We start from the raw sequence: 6,046 nt of genomic DNA on the forward strand, positions 1-6,046 counted from the left end.
GTCCGTCGCAATTAGAGTCACATTTGTGACACTACGGTGACCCAACAGAAGAACCTAAAACCTAAAAATAATTACCACCTCCCAAGTACATAATGTTCTATTAAAAGTAATGACTAGTTTGGGTTGTACTATTAACGGTTTTGTGAGGTAACAACACTGGTGTTACAGATTACAAATAAAAACAATAACTAAATTAACCTGAAATTCAAGACGCAGAAAGACAAATCAAAGGTTACCACTCACCTGTTCTCCTGCAGATGTGAATTAACGGTGTGTAAAGAAACAGTCAAGTAATATATACAACGATGACTACGCAAGTTGACAGAATTTTCTAAAGGCAAATATAGCTTGACATACATGTACGCAGTAGATATTAGATACGTATTTTGATGCTAAGTTTCATCATACTCATATTACGCTAATTGTTAGCATACAAGAAGTTTACCGTCGACCGTAAGTTCCACTATAATTAAGTACAGTGGTTATTTGTAAAATACATCTCTTCTTACTCAATAAAATTCCAGAACTTTCTTGTTTAGGATATTCCAGAAAAGCTTTTTAAGAGCTAAGTTTGAATTGATAGACTAAAGGAAAGAAAGACAGGAACACCAACCGCCAACTCTTGTGCGACTCCAATCAAATACCATGATCTGACCATCACTCTTATAATGCATCCATGACTCTAACGAGCAGGACGAGATTTTAGGGTAACAGGACACAAAGGTGAACCCTGGATTTACATTCCGGCACATTAACACGCCTGGCCCTCAGCATGCTGCCTCTAATAGGAGAATAACACAGCAAAATCGTCGTTCGCAAAAAGAAAACTTAGAAACTTGATTTAAAAGGTAAAAAGGGAATGGTTTTGGAACTTGGTAAAAACATTAAGATATAAAATTTGTAAGCGAACTGGAAACCCACAAACTACAAAAAAAAGTATTTCGTGGTTAATTTATATTGAAAATATGAATTATTCTTGAAGGTATAGAACAAAGCAAATCAGCTGAATAACCTTCACCCATTAACAGCGTAGCTTATGTTTGTTATGCCGACAAAATAACACACACACTCAAAGAAATTGCGAACAACATTAATCAATCAGTTTCTGAAACGCGTCACGTGCTAATTTGGTGTGATAAAGGTAAGCACGCATTTCCTGCATTAATGTTAATCAAGAGTGACAAGAGAACCCCCCCCCGAATGATTAGTTAGCATATACGTGTAGTGATGACTTCTAAATACCATTCAGTTCTCATCAACTTCTTGCTGTATCATTTATTCTTTTTAGCAAAACAACTTGGAACAAATAAAGATGACAATCAAAATTAATCGAGGCATTAAAGGTGAACGACTGGAAGAAACAGAATTCCAAGTGGTCAACTAATATCTCAATCTCCACATCCCATAAAAATGTTATTTCCGGTTTACAGCGTCATCACATGATGAAACGTTTTTGCCACGTGGAACGTTGACAGCAGCTCCTTTGTTTTCTCCTTCGTGAAACTGACGACAGTAAGACGTGAAGAATGTCAGTTTCATATAACATCTTCGATCTTATCAACTATTTTACCGTCTGTTACAAATAACTCGTAAACTACGTTTACACAGTAATTAAGGATGCAAATATACAACCAATCAAACTGTTCTCGTGCGTTTTACGTTGCTGGTTGGTGTTGTTTTTCTTACACAAATACTTTGTGATGAGCTATCTGCACCATAGTCACCACAGGGAATCGAACCCTGAATTTTATCGCTGACACATCCTGGGAGGAAGGGATCTTTACACTGAATCGAAAAGTTGTTTAATAATGTTAGAAATTAGCATAATCAACCTGTATGAAAACAATATCATTTTTGTAAAAAAAAAATATTTTTTTTCCGTAAAACAATTTCAAACTTTAAGACAGCAGTTAACATCAGAGGCCAACAAAACATGTGAAAACAGGAATTAACTCCAGGTGAGAGCAAACAAAAAAATAGTAAAACAATAATTAACTCCAGAAGTGAGCAAAACAAGTGTAGAAATAAGAATAAACTCCAGAAGTGAACAAAACAAGTGTACAAACAAGAATTAACCCCAAAAGTGAACAAAACAAGTGTAAAATAAGAATTAACTCCAGAAGTGAACAAAACAAATGTACAAACAAGAATTAGCTCCAGAAGATAACAAAACAAGTGTAGAAATAAGAATTAACTCCAGAAGATAACAAAATAAGTGTAGAAATAAGAATTAACCCAGAAGTGAACACAACAAGAGTAAAACAAGAATTAACTCCAGAAATGAACAAAACAAGTGTAGAAATAAGAATTAACTCCAGAAGTGAACAAAACAAGTGTAGAAGTAAGAATTAACTCCAGAAGTGAACAAAACAAGTGAAAAAACAAGAATTATCTCCAGAAGTGAACAATAATGTGTAGAAACAAGAACTAACCTCCAGAAGTGAACAAAATAAGTGTATAAACAAGAACTCCAGAAAATAACAAAACAAGTGTAGAAACAAGAACGAACTACTGAACTTTAAAAAGAGTAGTTTTGTAACTTGAAAGGCTTCTTATAGGTATGTAGGTCCAGATGACAAATCTCAAGATTGAGGTATAAGTGCGCTTGTATTCAGTCACATTGATTGGGAGGGGAACCAACGAGCCAGAAACATCTACACCTACAAGGACTTTTTCTAACGTTTTAATCACGATAACTGCATTGACTTTCATAACGCGCTCATATGAGAAAAATTTTACTGGCATAACGCCTCAAACCTAAGACCCTAAAACTAGAATTTCTTCAATAGGCTACATCCAACATTTAATTTATAGAGTTTGGATTTTGTGCAAAGCTACACGAGGGCTATCTGTACTAGCAGTCCTTAATTTAGTAGTGTGAGCCATCACCACTCACCGCCAACTCTTGAGCTACTCTTTTTTTACCAATCAATAATGGGGATTGACGGTGAGATTTTAACGCTCCAACGGCTGAAAGGGCGAGCATGTTTAATGTGAAGGGGATTCTAACCCGCGACCCACCTGCAGTTCAAGCAACTAGATAGTAGAATTTTGAATAAAAATTTTAAAAAAAATTCCCTAATGGGACAGCGATAAGCCGACAAAGTTACAACACTCAAATGCAGGGTTCGATTCCGCGATAGACACAACACAGTGTACCTTTATTCTAAAGAAGCTAGCGTAACCAATATGATTACTTTAAGCGAATTCTGACGGCCTAATTCAATACTAAAATATTTAATCAGAGTATAGCACACGAAAGAATTTAGGAAAGACTGTTTTATTCAAATGATTTTATAAAGTCCATCAAAATCTCGATCGGTTTCCTGATATATTTTATGACATTGTACGCTAATAGATGAGTTGTTATGCAGATAGTTTTATTAATTTATAGATTAGTTTGATAGCTAATCCTCAGCTGGAGCTGCGATAAATCTTTAACAAAAATTATACACAAAGATTAGTAATTAGAAAATATGTTGAATAACTTCTGTCATACATATAACACCATATAGACAGCTTCAACTGTAATTTTTGTTTCTTGTTATTACAAGAAATTTAATTACAATTTACTTTCGTTTTAAGCAAATTATCCTTAAAAAAAAAACACTTCAGAAATCAGTTTATAGTTCTACTGCTGTCCGCTGGGGTACAGCAGCAAGTCTTACACTTATTGAAGTTTGTTTTTCGCATGGAAAAATGTGTTTTATTATAGTTTGTTTGTTTTGAATTTCGCCCAAAGCTACACGAAGGATATATGCGCTAGCTGTCCCTAATTTAACAGTGTAAGACAAGAGGGAAGGCAGCTAGTCATCACCACCCACCGCCAACTCTTGGGCTACTCTTTTACAAACGAATAGTGGGATTGACCGTCACGTTATTACTCCCCCACGACTGAAGGAGTGAGCATAATTGGTGTAACGGGAATTCGAACCCGCGACCCTCGGATTACGAGTCGAATGCCTTAACCACCTGGCCCAGCAGTTTGTTTTTTCCGCATACATGAATAAATGTGTGTGTTTTATCATAGCAGAGCCACATCGGACTATCTACTGAACCTACCGCAGGAAATCGAACCCTGATTTTAGAATAGTAAATCCGTAGACTTACCGCTGTACCAGCGGGGAACGTAAATAAATAAACCAAGAAATTGAATAATGGATAAAAAAGCATACTTAAATATGAATAATTTATCAATCATTAACAAGAGAAACGAAACGTTGTTGGTTTTTCTTTCTCTCTGCTGTGTCCACCGCGGGGAATCGAACCCCAGATTTCAGCGTTTTAAGTCCGCAGACTTACAGCTGTCCTATTGAGGGACCTGTTTTGGTACTCAGTGACATTCGTGTTTCAATACTAATACCGCCTCCATAGTGGCTCCGCGCTAAGTCTGAGGGGCTTATAACGCTGAAAATTGGGGTTCGATAGTTGCAGTAAGCACAGCTAAATGGCCCATTTAGTAGCTTTATGCTTGATAGTAATATTGGTGCTGTGCTGTAGACGAATTAGATGTCTTAAAATGCGAAAAAAAACCATATATTTTTTTATGAAGATAAGTTGAAAGCAAGGGTTTAAATGTTTCGAACAAATGTGTAATTATAGAAGACGAAATCTCACTAACAAAGAATATTTGTCTTGTATTACAATATTATCTTGGCAAGTTGCAGACAATCACAACAGAAATTATTCACGACAGTTTTTCATAATATGGATCACTCACGACTTTCACAAAACTAATAGGACATACCCTCTATTTGAACGGCTAAGTCTGCTAAAATATATTGATAATGGCAAAACAGGTGATTTTTCGATTGTTAGACAATATTTAAGATTTATCTATTTCTTCACATTATTATTAATATTATTTTGCAGGCTTGTAGGAAAATCTAAAATCTACGATGTATACTTTGTTCAAACTTGGGTAAGCCTACTAAAAACCAAATTCGCAGGACTATTTTATGTTGATTCTTGAAAGAGAATTTATTAGTTTTCACCGCTACTGGCCAAGTTTATTTTCGAAGCTATTCAAACATTGAAGTCTACGGCAAAACGGCTAAGATATATTGCGTCAGAATCTATGCACAGTTACTAAACAAACTCCTGCGAAGGTTGTAAAGCTATCATTATGTTTATTCTTGAAATTTGAAATTTCCACTCTATAAAATTTTCTAACTTTCCCTTCGCTATCAACATAAATTCTTCGAAGTCACTCAAGCATTGCAAACATGTGGAAGCATTTTAAGCACCGTTAAACTTGTTGGAAATACTTCATTATTATAATAAACAATGAATATAGTTATAACAATGCTTCAAACCTTATTATTATTGCTTATTGCTTTACAAGCCACAACTTAAAAAAGAAAAGACACGTTTGTTTTGTTTCACAAGCCTGTAGTAGTTTCTTAGGTATTTTGCACCAAAACATAGAAAGATATACTACATAAAACGCTACGAATGTCCATGACTTATTTACACAGTTGACTATTTTTTCATTGAAAATTGATTTACATGGCTATAAATACGTAATATATACATGTGTTGTTGTCAGCAGCTCCATTTGTACTCGACGCTTGTTAACCACGTGTTTACACGAAACTCCTGCATAAAACTACCTGGCTCAGTAAATAATGGTTGAATAGAAAAACGTAATGTAGCAATGAACTGCAGAAATACGTGTAACATTCAAGTGAATGCATATTCACATATATAACTTAAAATTTATTATCCACAAGTGGACATAAGAACTTAAAAAAGCGAAAAAGAGATAATTAAAAACTCTTAATTTAAAAAGCGAAATAATAAGAAAGTAAAGAAACAAGACAAATTATTGACATTAGCTCCATGTCTATAGTACTTATCAATTTTAGTGGTGTCAAAACAATAACTTCTTGCATGAAAAAATAATGTAGACACTGTTTCCAGCCGACTTTGTTGTAGACTTGAATATCTAAGCTTCACATTCTGATTCATCTAGCTGTAGACTTGAATATCTAAGCTTCACATTCTGATTCATCTAGCTGTAGACTTGAATATCTAAGCTTCATCT

General features: G+C 34.8%; 1 protein-coding gene across 1 annotated transcript in view; it reads right to left on the reverse strand.

Moving 5' to 3' along the window:
• Positions 1-6,046, reverse strand: part of LOC143228486 (uncharacterized) — an 86,311-nt gene that overhangs the window by 56,353 nt on the left and 23,912 nt on the right. The window lies entirely within an intron of this gene.

This window comes from Tachypleus tridentatus, chromosome 10, assembly GCF_004210375.1.
Source record: "Tachypleus tridentatus isolate NWPU-2018 chromosome 10, ASM421037v1, whole genome shotgun sequence".
Lineage (NCBI taxonomy): Eukaryota > Metazoa > Arthropoda > Merostomata > Xiphosura > Limulidae > Tachypleus > Tachypleus tridentatus.